Consider the following 19,809-nt stretch of genomic DNA (forward strand, 5'->3'; position numbering starts at 1 on the left):
TGGCTTTTTTTTATTATTATTATTTTTTTCCTCCTCTATCTTCCTTCTTTCCTTCCCCTCCTCCTTCTCCTCCTCCTGCTTTTTTTTTTTTTTTTTTTTTTTTTTCCTCTTCCCTCCGCTGGCTGCAAAGAGGCGCCCTCCCCGCACCAGCGCCTCCGTCTTCCCTTGCTGCGGGGGAGCCCCGGCGGAGCGGAGCCGGGAGCGGCGGTGCCTGCGCGCTCGGCCGCGCACGCCCCCCCGGTCCCCCCCTCTCTGGCGCCTTCGCAGTGCGCAGCGGCACGGCCCCGGCCCGGCCCGGCCCCGGCCCCATCACGTGGGCGTCTAGACACCGTGTCGCTCCGGGAGAGGAAAAAAAATATATATAATATATATTTATCTCCGACCGCCTTGCGCAAGCGGCGGCTCGGGTTGCCGAAAGGTTGTGGCTGTGTCGCACCCCCCCCTGCCGCCGCTGTGCCTCTAGGATGCTGCTGTCCCCCACTCTGCATCAGAAAACTGGGGGTCCCCGTGGGGTTGCCCTGCAGCAGCCCCCCCTCGGCACCCAGCCTGGGGGAGCCCCTAAAAGCTGGGTGTGCCCCAGACGCTGTAAACATTGGAGCACGAAAAGTGAGCCCTAAAAAAAATAATATATTTACAGCTATGATCCTGGGCATTGGAAGGGGGCATGGCATGAAAAGCAAAAATGCTAATAATACTTTGCACTTTTACAGCACCTGTTGCCAAGGAAGGGAAAGTATTTCGTAGTGGGTGAGTATGTTCCAATTTCCACAAAATGAGGGGCAGGAATTAATAGCACGTAGCATGCTGACTATTCCTGCTGCCAGTACCGCTAGCAGGAGTCATTTCTGGCAGCTAGGAGTACTCCACAGAGCCCACATCCTAATTCTGCCTGCAGGAACCTGCCCAGGATGGGGAAACAGACACCAAGAGGCTGTGAGGCTTGCACCACCGTGTCCTGGTGGCAGGGAGCTGGGGAACCCGGCTGGGCCTCGCAGTGCCCCCACATCACGAGCCCCTGGCCCCGTGCATGCTTCCACGCATGAGGAGCTCCCTTTTCTTATAATAAGCACTGGTGGATGAGTTGCTTCAGGTCACACAGTAAGTCAGTTACTGTGTTGGAATTAGGAGCCGAGACTCTTAAATCATGGCTGCTGTAAGCAAGTGCAATTCTAAAACAATTGCGCCCAACCAAACAAGACAACAGACATAAAGAACAGGGGACGCAGAAGGAGCATGGCTCCGGGCTCCGCATGCCGTGCAGGCAGGGTATTCCCAGGGCTGTCGCTGCTGGATGCCTGCCTTTGGTGCACGCAGGAGCGCAGGGATAATTTTAGAGCCCGGTCTTGCCCCAGAAGGCCGGTGAGACTCCAAGGGGGCCTGCAATCACTCATGGCATTTGCAGAATCTGGATCTAAACTAGTTAGAAAGGGTCTGGATTTGGGGGCAGCCTTACTAAATGGTAACAAAATTATATTTACCCAGGCTTAAAATCTGCTCACTTTTATGATAAATAATAAGAAAATATTGAGGAGGGGAAGAACATCATCTGCTGGCCTCTAAAAGAAAAACTGGGGAAGCTTATTAAAGCGGAGTCCGAGGAAGCGGATGGACTCCTAACTTCACCTCCCAGTACTTAATGGGCAAAGTAAATCCTGTCGCTTTTAAAATGGTCATCTCAAAGTCCTGAGAAATGGAAATCAGACGGCAGTTTGACATTTCGTTCATCAGCCTCTGAGGTGACCTCAGCTGATTTACTCGCTTCACAAGAGCACTGCAGTCCCCTTTTCACTGTGATGCCTATGGTAAAGTGCTGTGATAGGGGAAAAACTGGTTCCTATTCATTGCTGTATCTGCTGGTGGAATACACACTGGACGTGCCCATTAATAGGTGCATTATACTTTTTAATTTTTAAAAACTTTCCAGGCTGTTATAAATGAGATGGATTTCTTCAAGGTGTTTTTCCCTTTGCAGTTCTGCTTGCCTTGCTGATGACTTGATGACTGTGATTACTTTATGGTCATGAGCAGAGTGACAAAGAGCACACCGTGACGCATGCAGCGAAGGGACAGGGAACAGAAACGGGATCCAGGAGTCATTTTGGGGCCCTGCCAGAGGTTCCCTGTGTGCCCTGGGGCACATCTCTCTCCCATCAGCGGGTACCTGGGCTTTGACACTTGGGTCTGTGCAGTAGGCCAGCAGCACTTGCCTGTGCAAAGTACCTTGAGCTCTGCAGGTAAAAATTGCTACACAAGTGCTAAATATTAAATAAATGATAAGAAGTGCTTTGTAACTGACCCTGCAGACCCCTTTAAACAGGCCGGGTGTATGTGTCCATATGGAAAATACAGAAATAGGCATAAAGAAGGCATAAAAATGAGCACATTACCTGGGCTGGGAGACCCCCTGTGAACCCACGCCTGTGTGGCTGTCAGTGCTCACTGGCAGGTGAGGGAATAAAACCCACATCCCTCGTCAGAAACGCATTCGTGCGTGATCCCACGCAGCCCACGCTCCCCGTTTCAAGACCCCATTCCTCTGGAGGCTTCTGGAGACCCTTCTCGAGCCCGGCTGCCTTTGAAGAGCTAGGGGTGCACGATAAACCCGAGTCAATTTGCATTGCAATTCAGCCTTTGACAGACAGTTGGAGCCAAGGCACTGTTAACCTAATTGTTTTGCTAACAGCACCAGGGTGTGAGACGCACCAAAGGCACTCACACAAAGGGATAAAACCAGACTCGGGAAAAAACCTTTTCCTGACATCATTATCGGGCACAAACAAACAGAGCTGATCCCTCTTCATACGCTTTCTAGGCTAGGGTCAATAACACGCACACTTTGCTCTTTTGGGGGTATGTCTCTCTGCTACCAGGAGTGCAAAGCGTTCTCAGACCGCAGGAGAGAAGAAGCCAGGCTGGAGGCAGGGCAGGGGCAGAGTAGGGAGACTCCTGGCACCTTCCCATCCTTTTGTGCACATTAGGAATAGCTAAGCTGCTGTCCCTGCTTCTATTTTTATGCCCTATTTTCAGAGCAGAGCTCTCAAGCAATGTTCGAAGTCTGGGTTACGATGCCATTTTGGCTGTATCCGACTTCTCCTTCCGCTCCAGTAGCTCACATTGACGAAGCAAATTCATCTCCAAGACCTCAGGTCTGAAAACACTTCTCCAAGAAACCTCGGTGTCTGATGAGCAGGAGGCACGGCCCTCAACACTCTGTTCTCCCTGATGGGCATTGCTTGGACATCCCCATGGCACTGCTGGTGCTCCCACTGCTCTCAGCCATTCTGGGGCTGGAAAGGTCCCACTGCTGCTGGATGGGATGAGTGAGAAAAGCAGAGAAGGCCCAGTGAGCAGGGTGCTCGCCCCTGCTGGTCAGACACAAGGAAAAGCACTTCTGTCCCCAGCCCTGGGAATCCGACCTCCCAAATCAAGCGGTCCATCAGGAGCTACAAGGCACAGGCACAGGCACTGGCTTTGGGGACTCATTCAGCTGCGGGGATACCTCCATCCACCAAAGCACTCACACGCGCCTGATTTGAAGCATGTGCTTTGGTAGCTGAGCTTTTGTTAGCTTTCGGGCTTGTTCACACGTCTGTACTGCTTTGATTTTGTATCTAGAGGGGGTGAAGCACAAGGCGATCTCCTTGCCTGGACTCCGTTATGCCATCATCAAGGAAATAATCTCGGTATGATCACTCCCTAATTCTAGCCTAGCAGTAGAAGAATTTGCTGTTTCAAACATATGAACCTTCATGCTGGTATAACAATCTCCACCAAAGAGGAACACAAATGAGACGGAGATCAGAGCAGATCCAGTGTGATGTTTGCCCAGGGAAGCAGCAGGGAAACAATGAACGAATGTGGCCAGTGTCGGAGGGTAAGCGCTGCTGCCAAATGGGCTTTGCAGCCCAGAGCCATGACGCTGGCATCTCCATGCCGAGGTGGGCAGGAGGAGCAGCACCTGTCCTTCACAGCATCTCTGGTGGGTGCTCACCTGTGTCAGCAAATCCACGTCACGCCTACAGCTCTGTCCGTGCTTACACGTGTTGCTGGTGGCACCGTCATCCAGCCCAGCTCCTGCTGAATGCTGGTGGAATTCCCGACATGGGCACTGAGGGAGGTCAGAGGAAGGGGACTGAGGCCAGCCGGGACACGGGAGCAGAGGATTTCATGGGGCAGAACTGCGGTGACAGCACACGTGGCACGTGACACAGCCTGGGAGCCACGGGCAAGAGGGAAGAGACTGGGGCTGTTGGTGGCAGAGGGGAGACTGGGGCAGAGGCAGGTGGAACACGTGGCTGTACAGATAAAGGGAACCTGCAGATCCCTCATGCAACACATGATGCTGTGGTGGAAGGGAGTGATTTCTTCCCCCGGCAAGGAAGAAGTGAACGCCTTGGGGATCGGTGTGTACTCTGTGGAGTACTTCCAGGATCTTGCCAAATATTAATGTAAAATACACAATCTTAATGCACCATCTTAGGTGTAACTCTGACTTCCTTGGTGTTGTACCTGTACTTATGTGCTTCAAATTTCCAAATTAGTGAATATTTGTTTTCAGACTTGATTTTGTGTGTAAGCACTCAAGAAGGGATTTTTCTGTATGGAAACAGAAAGCAAAGCAGGTTTACTGGAACATTTGAAAGATAAGCACATGTGGACAGCATAGCTGTATCCCACTTTTAGGACTATGTTTCAGTGGTGTAAATCAAAATTCTCTTTATTTCAAGTAAGTACATTTGCCAAGTACATGAACTGCCATGTTTTACTTGTAATTACCTATAGTATTTGGCAGGCACTGGACCAGATAGTGGTGAAACATGGGATTAAAAATTAGAGAGTGATTGATTAAGAATGAATATGTAGGCAACACTCATTGCTTAATATGTGCTACATTTGCGATGTACTGTGCCTGTGCTGCGCTTAGGCCTCCAGATAACAGGAGCCCCTCGGACCCCGAGAACCGGACCAAACCAACCTTATGGCCCAGATTGTGACCAAGGCCTCAGAGAGCATGCGCAAGGAGATGAGGTGAAAAGTTCAGCCCTGATGAAGACATCTTACTTCATCCTCACGACCCTCAGCGCCCACCACCAGAAGGCACTGCGCAAGTGCAGATGGGAGGAGTTTATGGAAATGACTTCTTGGAGCTAATTTTAATACTAAGCGGGGACAGGTCATGCATATGTATAGGCGTACTGGGAAACTTCATGCATATGTAACTCTTTACTGTACATAACCAAAGCAACTTGCCGCGTTAGGGCGCGCACGACTTTGGTGGGACTACCCCCCGTGCCGCCCAGCGCTGAATAAACATACCTACTTTACAATCTTACTGATTGTGGAGTCAGCTTTCTGCGAGTCAGTGGTGTGTACATAAAGAGCTGTGGCTGAAATGGGTCAGAGGAAAGATTCCTTCACCTGAAACCTCTGGAGTCCAGAGTAGTGATGGAGACAGCTGCTTTCTGTTTTCAGCCAGTGTTCCCGATCTGCCTGTAGTCCTCAGGGTGCCTTCACTCAGATTCCTTCCAAAACACCAAAGCAAGTAAACCCAGGGCATCACACGAACATATGGTACTGACCACTACATTGAGACACCTATGGATAGATAGCCCAGGGGGACCGGGGAAGGGTGGGGTGTCCCTCTCTTAGAAGTGGCATTTCAGTCATAACGTTATCAGGCTAATCCCTGACTTCTGACATGACTATCAGGCTTCAGGGGGATTTATCAGATCCTGCTCAAATTGCAGCCACAAGGCAGGGATGTGCTGTTCTTCAGGACCAGCTGATAACACCAGAGAGGGGACTGCCAGGTGCCACGGATGTGTACATCAGTTTAGAAGCGGGAGGAACCTGCAATTCCTTCATGTGAAAGAAAACTACCAAAACCTCTTTGGCAGAAATAGTTGGAAAGTGGAGGGCAGAGGGTCAGGCAAAGCACACGGAAAACCACCAGAGTCTGTATTTCCTACTGCTGGCAGGTATGTGTATAATTCTGCAGTTCCTTCCTTTTAATGTTGTTATAAATGACTGAGTCCCAAATAGGATTACAATCAAAGTTTACAATTTATTAAATGAATAGAGGCAAGCAAACAGCGCTGGGTGCGCCGGGAGTCTCTGCTCCACCAGGACGCACACCTGTTACGTAAGGCGGCTGGTTTTTATGCTCCTAGGCTAATACATATTCATTACTACTTCTAGAAGAGGCAGGGTTATTATAATTGGTTTCCCGAATCCGAAGTCCTCCCAGGTGCACCTGCTTATCAGTCTCTGTTGGTTTCTCGGGGGCCGCTCGGACAGGGAGGCTCGTATTCTTCCTCCTTATCTAGTGGTCTCTTGGCCGGCTGTGAGAAGTTACTGCACATCTGTGCAAAGTCAGCAGTTTTTCTCTGAAGAAATCCCTTTGTTCTCTTCTCGCCTAAACCCAGGCCTCAATGTTAACCCTTCACACCCCTTAGTGGCACGAATTGCTGGACTATTCCTTACAATTCCTCCCTTTTTTTTTTTTTAATATCATCAATTCGTGTCTCTTCTTCAACTTTTGTTAGTAGCAGTTGGATTTCATCAGTCAGTTCTCGGGGTGTCCATTTCTTAAGCATCATTATCGACACATCACCTTTTCTCTCCCAAAGTCGTCACAAATTGGGTGCTATTTATTATCTGCCGTATCAACAACGTAAAGCAAGGTATCATACAAGGTATAAACAATAATGTCATTACACCACATAAAAATAAAAATAGCATTCTTTTAACCCATGGTCCACCGGGCAACCATGAAAAGAAATCCCAATCCATACCCTTCCAAGTTTGTACTGGGACGTGGGCTAGCTTTTTAATTTCTTTTGTTATCTGCTTAACCACTTTTCCATTATCATCAATTTGTAAACAACAATTAGAATCGTTCAGTTTTCCACACACTCCCCCTTCTTCTGCTAGTAAATAGTCTAAGACCATTCTACGTTGAAAGATAGCATTCCTCATCTGAGTGGATTGATCAGCCAGAAGATCCAAGGTCGTCCCTGTTTGATTGGTTACAACTTCGAGGATAGCTTGCGACCTAATTTTTCGGTTCAAATTATAAATAGGTTCTCGGGCTCCTGATACCAACTCATTCGGGTTCCAGGTAGCTGGCCCATAATGCTGTATGATTCTTTCAGGAGGCCATTCATCCTTTCCCCATTTTGGGGCACTATCCCCGGATAAGGAAGTATCAATAGATCGTTTTACTCTGTTCAGGTCATCATATAATCTTATTCCTAAATGATTTCCTTGTGTTTGTGACAATAAAAAGAACAAGGGTCTTATGTACCCCACATAGCATATTCCCGACCAGTTTCCGGGTAGCCTCTTGTAAGCATGTTTGCCACACACCCAATAATGTCCCTTTAGGGCCCACGTCCCGTTTGGAAAATGACCATCCCATCCATCTTTACCCTTTGGGGCGTGATAATACAGAGTGTCCTTGTTACCGAGTGGTCCTGTTACAATGTCTGCCCCGTTTGTACTCGTATATGCACGCTTCCAAGCTCCCACGTTGGGTTTCCACTTACAGTCACAATTCAGTTCTCTTTGGCGACCTGTCATATTATAAGCCTTTTTCGCCGTCCAATCTTGAGAGTGTGGGAAGCGCCTTCAATCATGGGGTTGGGCCCGCTTTCAGAGCTTGTGTTACCATTCAGCCCTTCAGGGTGATCCAGCTCCTGGAAAAACTAATCACAATTTTATTATGGGTTTAAAAGGTTCTCATGTTATTTTTCTCAGGACAAACTGATCTTGGTGTGGGAGAAGTCCGGTCGAGGCACTCTCACTCGGCGGTCAATACCCATAGGGGTTGCCTCCCTCGGTAGACCATACACGCCGCAGTGGAGGGTCCTACCCCGGTCTTGCCTTCTCCCTTTCCTCCCTTCAGCCTTGTCCTCTTTATCCAGTGCCCTTAATTCATGCAGAACCTCATTGCTGGGATATCAGTTCCTCTTTAGTCTCAGTTTCAGTTCCCCAGGAGTGGACTCAACCCTCCAGGCTTCGGTAGTTATTGGTCCTTTTATTCTGGATGCGTGGGTCCAACCCCTTTCTGCTGTTCTCACAGCTGTTTCAATAGTAAGTAAAACAAGGTACGGTCCCTCCTATCGGGGGTTCAATGATTCTTCTCTCCAGGTTTTTATTAAGACCTTGTCTCCTGGTTGTATTTTATGAATAGCAAATCCTAAAGGTGGTGTCTGAGTCATCATCCCAATTTCTCTTATCTCCTGTAATCTCCTTCCAATGGTAATTATGTATTTCTGGATACTATGATCCTCAACTACATTGTTCCCTAGGGGCATCCCTTGAGAATAAGGCATACCATATAACATTTCATATGATGATAATCCAGTCTCACTGTGTGGTTTAGTTCTTATGTTTAAAAGTGCCAATGGTAAGCATTTCGTCCAGGGCAGCTGTGTCTCGATCATTAACTTAGTCAATTGTTGTTTTATTGTTTGATTCATCCTTTCTACTTTCCCTGAGCTTTGTGGGTGCCACGGAGTGTGGTATTCCCACTGAATACCTTTCAAGGGGTACATCCTTCAAATCTTTGTGGCTGGCGTATGTTCGATTATTTGCACACAACTGTGTTCCAACGGTCCTTCTTCTGGAACAGTTCCTAGAAATACTGCTGGATATAACAGGTTAGTCGTTTTCAAGGTTATGTCATCTTGTTCAGTTAGGATTGCCTGATATTTCACCATCCAGCTGGGTGATAACCAGTGCCCCCCCCCCCCTTTGTTCCAAAACGGTTGTTACCATATGTGGTCCAAAAACTTCAATACGTTTTCCCATTTGAAGGCAAATAATTTTCTACTATCTTTATCAAGAGGTATGCAAAAGAAGGCATCCTTTAAATCTATCATGGTAAACCATTTATATTTCCCTTTCACAGATGTTAACAATGTGTAAGGATTAGCTACTACCGGGTGAATATCCTTTGTTATTTCATTTATTGCTCTAAGATCTTGTACAAATCTATACTCGCCATTCGGCTTCTTTACTGGAAAAATTGGAGTATTGTATTCCGATTTACATTCTTCCAGAATCTGATATTTGAGAAATTTGTCAATAATTTTCACCATTCCCGTGCCTAGCTTCTATCTTAAGTGGATATTGTTTGATTCAAACAGGTTTGGCTCCTTCCTTTAATTCCACCTTTACCAGTTGTGCCAGTTTCGACTTCCCTGGTACATCTGTTTCCCGTACTGTTGCTATAACTGCATTTTCTACTTCTCTTGGAATATTAACAAAGGGTTTATCTTTGATCATTAGGATTTGGCCTACTTTGGACTCAGGTACCTTCATTATTAATTCTCCATCCTCAAAGGTTATTGTTGCATCTAATTTGGCTAATAGATCCCGTCCCAAGAGTGGCATCGGGCATTCTGGTACATACTAAAATTTATGGGTTAGTTCCTCACCCCCAAAACGCAAATCAAGGGGTTGTAAGAATGACCATTCTTCCTCTTTCCCTGTGGCTCCAATTATTGTAGTTGTCTTAGTTCCTAATCGTCCTTTTAAACTATTTAACACTGAATATGTTGCTCCTATTACATTTACAGCCTAATTAACACAGAGAAAGAAGCTCCCATAACCAACAAAAAATTCAAGCCTCTGTCTTCGTTTCCTAGCTTTATTTCAACTAGTGGACCTGCTAGGGTAGATGCCCCAGGTCCCCATCATTCCTGACTGTTGTTTGTCCTGCAGCCTAAGACAATTTCTTTCTGATATCAGGGGCTGATTGCCCTGGAAAGAGGTTAGCCAGTTGCCTCTCTCTCTTTTTTTTTTTTTTTTTTTTTTAAGCCAGGTCCATTTTTTTTTTTTCATTGCATTTCAAAGTTGGTCCAGAAATTCAAAAATTCCATAAATTCCATAGGGGTTTCTTTTGGACCTTGTTGGAACAGATTCTCAATTCCCAATAGCCAATTTAACCAGATTTTAGTATTTACATAATTTCCGGGGTGATTAGGGTCTCAGTGAGGGGGTCGGTCAGGGGAATGCAATCGTTGAAAGTTCCCTGAGCGGTCCCATTGGCAATCTGAGCTCACACAGGAACTCAGGTTGTTTCAAGAGTTAGCTGCTTTTCTGTTTCCACGACAACTCTCTCGGACCCATCACGGTCCCCCTGCCCCAGAGGGTTCACACCCGCTATTTAGAGATCTCAGCCTCGGGTTGAGACGGAACTATTAACATTCCTACATCCTCTTTCCCTGCTCATTCAATTTCAAACAGCTCTGTTAAATACTACATGCCACACAACCTTTAACACCTCCAATAATCCTTTTAACACTTCCTTTATCTTTCTCCAGCCTGTACTTTTCTAATGCCAACACCAAAGGCTCAGTCAGGGGCCAACTTAATTCCAAACCTTTTCCCTCCAACATGCTGAAACAACATATCACTATACAACATTTCATCCTATTTTCCTTCTCTCCTCAAAAACATTAATTGCAAGACACTGTTATAGTCGATTGATCCATAAAGTGGCCATTTAGTTTATATAGTGGCCACCATTGATTGCAATACTTAGTGAAAGTCCTCTTGCTTTCTGTGCCCCCATTTCTAACAATATCCTTCCAATGTGCCAATATGCACCCAAGGAGGCTTTTTTTTTTTTTTTTCTAGGACGTCTTTTTTTTTGGATTTTCCCCTTTTCCTTGATTTCCCATTCCCTTTTATTTATTTATATTAGTTACTGTCCCTTGTTTCAATTTCCACGCAAACCTTTTTATTGCAGGTTTTTACTATCTTTTCCTAATCTTCTTCCCAAATGTCCCAATTCTCTGGGATTAAACTCTTCTTTCCACATACAAACTTTACTATTTCAGATTATTAATGAGCCCCATTCCAATCATAAATCCGCAGGACTTCGGAAAAACACCTGAAGCACTCAGCCTTCTGTCTTCTAGACAAACAATAACACCTTTTCCACAAAATTTACATTTCAATAAGACCGAATTTCAAGCCAAATGCTAATTTTTCTCATGCACTTTGTTAGTAAGCCTACACAAAACAAGGAATCACTCCTGTGTATCCGTCAAGATGGGGGTTTAAAAAGGTATTGAGGCCTAAATAAATTCGCTCTCCCCCTTCTTACCGAATTCCCAGGGCTCAGGCCCGAACCACCAAAGAAGTGACTCTCCGTTCTACCACTTTGATAATCAGTCAGCCCCCCTCCCCCGATACTTGGGAAACTGACCGAACACCACCGCGAATATACCCAAACTTCTAAACTGTTACTTAGATAATGCTCCCACCTTCCTCCTTGACACAGTCAAAACATTTAAGAACAAAACAGGATTACAAGATGCACCACCGGGGGTGGATTGTTAGGATATAGAGGTGGTAGGTTATCCAATGACTCCCATTCATCATCTTTTTCTTTTTCCTTTTTTTTTATTTTTTATTTTTTTGTTCTCTTCTTCGTCAAACTTCTCGTCTGCTTTTAGTGTAAATATTGAGGCTGGAAAAGGACGTGAGATCCTGATCCATAATCCTGCATAATCACTTTCCTCCTGGCTAAAAGGTTCCTTTGAATTAACATGTATATTTAAGGCCTGGCAAACCCAGTCTTCAAAGGATCCGAAAACGGGCCAAAAGACATGTGGTCTTAAAGGCTCCTTTGGCCATTCTGTCATACAATACTGAACCATTTTTAATTTACTTTTTCCCTTTTCTGGGGCCCCTATCGTTCCAATTTCTAATCATTATCCCTAATGGACTTTCTGGTGGTATGTCTGGTAATTTGCTCCCTTTTCTCTGGTCCCGGGTCTTCAATTTTGTCTGACCCATCTAGGAATTTTACTGTGGCAATTCCTACAGCCCTTGGTTGCCTTAGTGAGAGTGTCTTGCAGGGGGTTTAGGACCTATCACCCACCCACGAATCCTATAGGAATCGCTTCGGTCCTTCACCGGCCAAGTCCCTCGCGGGAGATTGGAACCGCGGTTAGAAGACCTCCACAATCGCTTCGGAACTACGTTCCGTCTCAGTCACACTCTCACACACACAGGCAACCGAAACCCACCCAACCGAACGGTATACGCCTTAAATACTTACGACTCCGTCGTCTTCGTTCGGATCTTCGCGCGCAGAATTACGGGCAAAATATAGTGCTGCAGCCGGCAAAGGGAGCTCATAAAAAAATCTAAATCTTTGCTTGCCCTTATTCAGGTTCAAGATGGCATTAGCCCTGACCTGACTCGAACAGGAGCCACCAAATGGTGGGGGCGCCCCTCCTAGATCAAGTCAGAATTCAGGAACCAAGACCATCCCGGACGAGCCCCCAATTGTTATAAATGACTGAGTCCCAAATAGGATTACAATCAAAGTTTACAATTTATTAAATGAATAGAGGCAAGCAAACAGCGCTGGGTGCGCCGGGAGTCTCTGCTCCACCAGGACGCACACCTGTTACGTAAGGCGGCTGGTTTTTATGCTCCTAGGCTAATACATATTCATTACTACTTCTAGAAGAGGCAGGGTTATTATAATTGGTTTCCCGAATCCGAAGTCCTCCCAGGTGCACCTGCTTATCAGTCTCTGTTGGTTTCTCGGGGGCCGCTCGGACAGGGAGGCTCGTATTCTTCCTCCTTATCTAGTGGTCTCTTGGCCGGCTGTGAGAAGTTACTGCACATCTGTGCAAAGTCAGCAGTTTTTCTCTGAAGAAATCCCTTTGTTCTCTTCTCGCCTAAACCCAGGCCTCAATGTTAACCCTTCACACCCCTTAGTGGCACGAATTGCTGGACTATTCCTTACAATGTGATACATCACAACCTAAATATCATTGATGTGACCTTCTGTATTGCAGTGGCCTAGCCAGATGCACTGCGGAGCTGCTTTCTCCCTCAAACACTGTCTGTCTTCACTGCTGGTGAGGTGCTGGCCTGTCACAGTCTTTTCCAGGGAAAATTTCCACTGATGTTAATGGGAAATTTGGCCCATCAGAGACTGAGATAACTTTGTTCTAAAAAGAAAATTCACATGTTTATGATGTTCGGGATCAGCATTCCTCATACTGACTTACATACAGTTTTACATGAAAAGAAAATTCAATGATCAGACATCTGACATGAGCACTTGATAAAGCAATGATGTTTTAAGAGTAGAGTATTGCCACAATCTGCTTTTAGAGAACATGTTTTAGATTTTTTAGATTCTTGTCCTCAAATCCAAGATAAATCCTAATTTTAAATAGCAAATTCTTGGGCACTTGTTTCTATTCTATCTCTATGGGAGCATTATGTCTATGAGACATTTTTGGCTCTGTTTACACTTGTATGATGTGCTTAAGAGAGAGCTGAGAAGATGCATACAAATAAAGATGCTCCACAACTGCAGACAATCAATGTCTTAGTTTCTCTAGAAGTCTACAATGCCTTAATCACACATGGGGAAAAAAAGCTTTGTTAATGGTTTCTTGAGTGCATCAAAGATGCAGCATGAGCCAAAAGCTGGAAGTTCTGTTAGGAAAAATCAAGAGAGAAACAAAGCATTATTTTTCACAGGTAATGATCCAGTTACAGTAATTAACCACTGGCTGCGGTGGATTCTTTGTCAATAACAATTTTGAAGTGAGGTTTTGGTGGTATTCAAAAGATGAGCTCCAGCCGGTTCAAGCCTGTACAAATGCAGGGAGCTTTTCTAGCCTGCGTTACTCAGGTGGGTAGTCTAGACAGTAGGAATAGCCCTTCACACCTGATAATTTATGAATTAGTAGTGCCAGTGCATTAAAACAGATAATTGAAAAGTCCTCATTCATCTAAATGTAGGGTTGGGATTTTTAATAACTTTTAACAAATATTAAATTCAACAGAAATGCTTTCATGACAGTCTTTGATGTGGCTCAGTTCCAGGGAAAACAACCTGCTTGAAATTGAATTTTTTCTAAAATATCCAAGTGGTAGAAGTCACTTGAAAACTAAAGAGTAGCGCTGCAATGAAAGTCAGGACCCTGCCTGATAGGGACTACCTCCAGGATGAAAAGTCTCCTTTGAACCTGAAATAAGGGAGTTTTGGGTAAACAAGGACTGGAGAGGAACTGACTACCCTGATTTCACAACCCAAATTGCATAAACTGAACCCCCCAAAAAAAAGGTATTAATAGTAAAGTGTAATTTGAAGATTGGATTTTCAAAAGCATATTACCCAAACCTCCACATTCATTTCAGCTTGAGGGAAGAAGGCATGCCATCTGATAGCAATGATTAATCCAAAAGAGGCCCAGACTTGTTCTCTTCATTTAAGAGGAAAATTACATATTTGGTGAGAACATAAGAGCAGCCATACTGGCTGAGATAGTTGTGGGCTGCTGGATGGGTCTTCTAGAGCATGGCCCAAATGTGTTAGTATTTGATTTTTTCAAAAACATCATTTCAGGAACTTTGGACTACAAATGATATAACAGGTATACTTGGTATACTTTTTTTTTTAATACTTTTTTTGGGGGGGTTGCTGGCATAGTTTAATGGCACAAAGTTGAGCCACCCAATACCACCTATAGAATAGAGAAGAAAAATGTTTTGAAGCAAAGAGGAAATGTACACTGTAAAGGGTTGTATGCTGACTATGCCTCCAAATTCAAAGAAAGACACTATTTGAAATTTAAGTCTATCAACTACGAGTAAAATTAAAAGTGAATGTTTTCATTTGATAGCCCTCATGACTGTGACCTCCCCCAAAGCCTTCCAACACGCCCCCCCCCCAAAAAACCCACAACCCCACTAATAAAAAAACCCCGTAGAGACAGGGAACACTTTACAAAGAATTAAAGAGTTTATAGGCATTGTTTAAAAACATAATTAACACTGTGTTTAAAGCAACAGTGAGACAATTACCACCTCCTAAAGGCCTTAAGAAATTCGAGCTGCAGACCTCCTGCCAGACTGAGTGATATCACAGGCACCATAAACAGAGGTTTGAAAGACCCACTCCATTCACAGCCCCAACCGCTATTGTCATTACGTGCTAAGGATTATTATTATTACTATTACTCTCTTTGTTTATGGTGATGTGCTAGGAAGTCAGCAGCTCGGCTTTCTCAAGCCCATCTGGCTCTGCTCTGCAAAGTGCATGCAGCCTCCTAAAGGAGCTGAGCACCTCACCTCCCAGTGGAGTCCAAGTGAGGTTAGAGCTCTCAGGGCTCCCTCACAGGTAGGTTGCTAGAATATTAATCATATTCTAAAGCAAAGAGCCAAAGAGGTTTTTTTCTTAGCTTGAAATCCTAAAGACAAGTGTTAAGCTTTTAGCTCACCTTGAGGAACACAATCTGTCTGACCCTTCCTGTTCCGTGTTTTAGAATTGCAGGAGTATACAGCTGCACAAAAGACACGAAGTACAACACATGCTTAATTGGTAGGACCAGTTACACATGTATATGGTAGGCAAATGGATGGCTGGCCATTTATGCTTACAAATTCCATCTTTTTATGTTCTGTTCCAACAACTGAATCCATAAATTCAATACAAAACTTGAACAGAGAAAGAAAGAAGGGACAACAAGATCTCAGTTTCTCCGTCAAGATGCCTAGAAACATGGCATGTCGTTCTGATACCTCTGGCGAGTCTTACAGCTCTCTGTGTCATCTTCTTCCATCTCAAATTTTAACTTGGGTAACTGCCTAGGAGGTGCTCTCAATGAGTTTGCAAAAACAGGGATGGCAGAGTTGTGTATAACACACATGCATTCACATTCATTTTATTGTATGGCATATTGTTGAACTCGGGAATTTGAAAATAAGACATTTGCAAGGTATTATGTGACTTGATTTCAGCAGCATGTAGAAAACAGGATATCTTGCCTGGGCACAGCTGCAACCCTCCTGCCTCTCTTGGTCCTGTGGAAGCAACACTTCTACTTCTGAAGATGCAGAACAGCAGGTAAGGTAAATTGGCATTGATTTGAAGGTTTGTTTAGTTTGGAATAGTTAAACTATTTTGCAATATATTAATTAAAGAAAAAACGTGGTAAATTAGATTAAGTAAAGCCAAAAGCCCTATTAATTGCTTTGACTTACTGTGAAGCAAGACTACTCGAGAGCCTCAGAAACAAAGGATGTATTTTCTATACTATTTTAAGCACTAGCTCCATAAACACAAAATTTTACCAACCATACTCCCCCAAGAACCTCACATAGCACTGGTTTGGATGTAGCCCTGGTTACAGCAGCAGCGCTGGGATAAAGGTGTCAGCTGTGCCACAACTTTGGGGCAGTTTTCAATTGCACAAAGGTGAAATACTCGGTAATATAAAAAATGAAGTAATGAAATAAACACAGATTTTGAAATAATTAATAGATATATTTATATTTAATAAAATTGCAGCCCATGGAGCTTGTCATGCTCTGTGTCGCACAGAACACCTGCCAGCCCCGGTGCAGCTTGAAGCAGGCACGTACAGCTGAGCAAGCAGCAATTTGTGCATGAAGACAAACTTTCACCCATTACTCAACCGGTTACCTGCAGCCTGAATTTTCAGGCCGCTTAATTACACACTTCAAGAAACTAATGTGGTGCAGGGGAATGGAGCCTGGGCCTGGGTCGGGGTTGGGGCTGGGGCTGGGGTCGGGGCCTGGGCCGGAGCCTGGGTGAGCCGCCACTGCCTGCCCGGGCGGGCCTTGCCCGGCCACCGCCACGGGCGGGGGTGTTTGTGTTGGGGAGAATCGAATGGATGTTTTATTAATGTCTCTTAGCTGATGGGTCATGCAGTATAATTAAGCATTGCCAAATGTACTTACATTATCAATTAATTTATGTATACTGGGAAGTTTAGGGAGTATATTATCAAATAATCTATGTATACTGGGAAACTTAGGGAGCATACTGAACAGTCAAATGAATCTTTGAAGGGGAACCCTGGGAGGGAACAGATACAACCTGACCTTGGATAAGGGCCTGGAAGTGCTGAAATGAGTTGAAGCAGAAGCAAGGAGCGGAGGGAGCATGCGTCGAGCGAGAAAGGTGAAAAGTTTAGCAGAGAGGAAGACTCCTTACTTCATCTGGACGACCACCTGGACGACCACCAGAGTGCACCACGCATGTGCAAAGGGGAGGGGAGCTAATTAGAATGGAATGCGAGGCTGATGTTGCAACCTGTAATGAATATGTATGCCTTACGTAATGTTGAATGTATAAATAATGGCTGGAAAGTAACGGGACTTGAAGCCAGATTTGGGCACCTGCCCCGGCTTCCAGCGCTGAATAAAGCACCTTCATATAATCACTTGGTGGTTATGTGGTTGCTACGCTAACAGGGGGATATCCCGGCTGCCGCCCTCACTCCGCCCGCACCCAGCCCCGCCCACTGCCACCGCCCGGCCTCGCGTTGCCACATCCCGCGGCAGCCGTGACTCAGGCTGCGGCGGCGGTTTCTCCCCCCTTCCCTTCCCTTCCCTTCCCTTCCCTTCCCTTCCCTTCCCTTCCCTTCCCTTCCCTTCCCTTCCCTTCCCTTCCCTTCCCTTCCCTTCCCTTCCCTTCCCTGCCCTGCCCTGCCCTGCCCTGCCCTGCCCTGCCCTGCCCTGCCCTGCCCTGCCCTGCCCTGCCCTTCCTCCACTTCCCCGCCGGGCGCAGAGGCTGGCGGCCCTGTGGCACTGCCCAGGTGTCTGGGTGGCAGAGCAGAAGTGTTCTTGCCGTGGTGGGGGAGCATCGTGGAACTGAATGGGAAATACTCACCACGCTCTGTTGGGAGAACAATAAAGTAAATTTAAAAAAATCATCCCTGTTTGAGAGTTCTTTATTAAATTCCATAGGTTTTATAGAGATGGGCATGCATTCTGAAGATGCTGCAGAACTGGTGGTTTAATGCCTTTCCCCTGAGACCCTTTGCAACAGGGCCAGCCCCCTGCCTCAGTTTACCAGTCTGTAACCTGGCGAAGCAACAGGTTCTTTGCTGAGCTCTGGCTGCAAGGCTGTGGTCCTGGCAGTTCAGTGCTCGCTTCCTCCTCCGAGACTCTCAAAAGGAGGCACTGCGAAGTAGAATATATTTTTATTTACAATTAAAATGTATTCTACGGCATGTACCTATCTGAAAACTAAAATGAGAAATGGAGAGCAGAAATAGTACAACAAAGCTAACTTCTCTCTCCCTCCCCCCAAACAAAGAAAGTCTCTCATTAGATGACATGGTCTTAAAGGAATGTTGTAACGTACAGAAATCCCATGCCATTATATGCACCCCTGAGGGCAGTGTGTATTTCTGTTCCAGCATCTTCCGAGGAACTTCTCTGTTCTCTAGACTAGATAAGAAAAACTCAATTAACTCATAGACCATTTGACATTGATTAAAATAATGTCACCATTGTTACTCTCCTGGCCGAGCATTTATAAGGTGAGGCACCTTGGTGGTGTTCACCTTGCCTAGCTGTGGCCTGAAGAAAAAAAGATTTCTGGTCTGATGTCAGGTGGGCTCTTTCCAGGGACTCCGAGACAAGACAAATGCCTCCAGAGGGCAATTCCTCTCCCTTCTCTGAGGCACCAACGCGGCATGGACAAGTCACCCTTGGAGGGACCCGCCTGCCACCACCAGGATGAGACCACTGGGATAAGGCAGTTGGGCAGTGTGCAGGCAAGTGATGAGCTGCAGCTCTGCCAGGTAGCATTTATGCCTGGAGAGCAGCAGGTCAGCCTGGGGACTGCTGCCTTGCACCCTGGTGAGCGCTGGCAGCCCTGGAGGTCTGCGGCAGCTCGGTGGGAGCCGGTGCCGCTGCCTAGCTGGGAGCAGCTGTTTGGCTCTACCTTGCCTGCGAGCCTGGATGGAGCTCCCGCTGTGCAGCTGCAGGCAGCCAGAGAGCAGCCGTTTCCCTAAAAAAGTGATGGCATGGCCCCATTTGATATAAAGCAAACAATCATATGGCGTTTCACCATGTCAGCCCGCTATGCTCAGAACCGTGCCGAGCTCTGCAAAAGGAGGGACATCCTCTTGTACAAGCCTGGGTCCTATTGCTGTCACCCCATGAGTGGCTGCGGGTCCCAGGAATCCCAGCTCCTGGGCCTCCCTGCCAACTTCTTTTCATGCCGTGGCAGCGATATTGCAAAAGGTCTGCATTTTTCTCCCTTTCTGGTTCAAGAGTGGAGGAGTGAGGGGAGCATGAATGTGTCGAGGTTGAAGGGCTTGGGCTGCAGAGTGGAGAAGAACAAATGGAAATATGAGAGTCAGTGCTCAGCCCCCAGATACATTAAGTGCTTCCATCCCCTTGTCCACGGCAGGGATCTGTTCCCTTCTTTCTCCAGATTTGGGTGTCCTGGCTTCCTGCCTGGCTGTGGTTCTCCCTGCCCCACTCTCGCTTGCCCATCTGTATGCAGGTCTGCCTGTTCTCTCGCTACCAGAATCTTCATTATTTGTCTGGGAGATAAATCTTTCAGCCAAGATATCCAGCTCGGCTGGGTGGGTGAGCAATAGCGTTGTGCTGGCAGGCGTCAATAGGAGTCACCAGCCACTTGGCTGATCTGCAGACAACTGCAGAGGTATTTGAAACTGGTTATGGCACTTCATGCTTCCCCATCGCTTCCCCCACTTCCCCTTCCTGCTTTCTGCTGCCCTCCTCCCCCCCAGTTAATTGAGTTTTGCCCACTGAGGTCCTGATCAGGGCTGAGCTTCCCAAACAAACCCACCCTTAATGCTGTTACTGCATTATAGGTCGCAAACGGCTCTGCGTGGTGCTGAGAACCAGCCATCCCTCGAACTGCATCCCAGCCCCAGAGCAGAAAGGAATGAGGTAGCGGACACGGAGGGAGAGCTGGAGTGGGCAGAGTGAAACAACTCATATCAGCCAGCACACCCAGTGCTTTGTGCT

General features: G+C 46.3%; 1 long non-coding RNA gene across 1 annotated transcript; it reads right to left on the reverse strand.

Moving 5' to 3' along the window:
* Window positions 1-6,441: 6,441 nt before the first annotated feature.
* LOC310888944 lies at window positions 6,442-13,238 on the reverse strand. The gene is made up of 2 exons (XR_014576274.1): window positions 12,080-13,238; window positions 6,442-8,650 (listed from the first exon to the last, which is right to left on the reverse strand). It is a non-coding gene; the product is annotated as an uncharacterized lncRNA (long non-coding RNA).
* Between the last annotated feature and the right edge of the window lie 6,571 nt (window positions 13,239-19,809).

Source organism: Anser anser, assembly GCF_964211835.1.
Source record: "Anser anser genome assembly, contig: SUPER_W_unloc_7, whole genome shotgun sequence".
NCBI lineage: Eukaryota > Metazoa > Chordata > Aves > Anseriformes > Anatidae > Anser > Anser anser.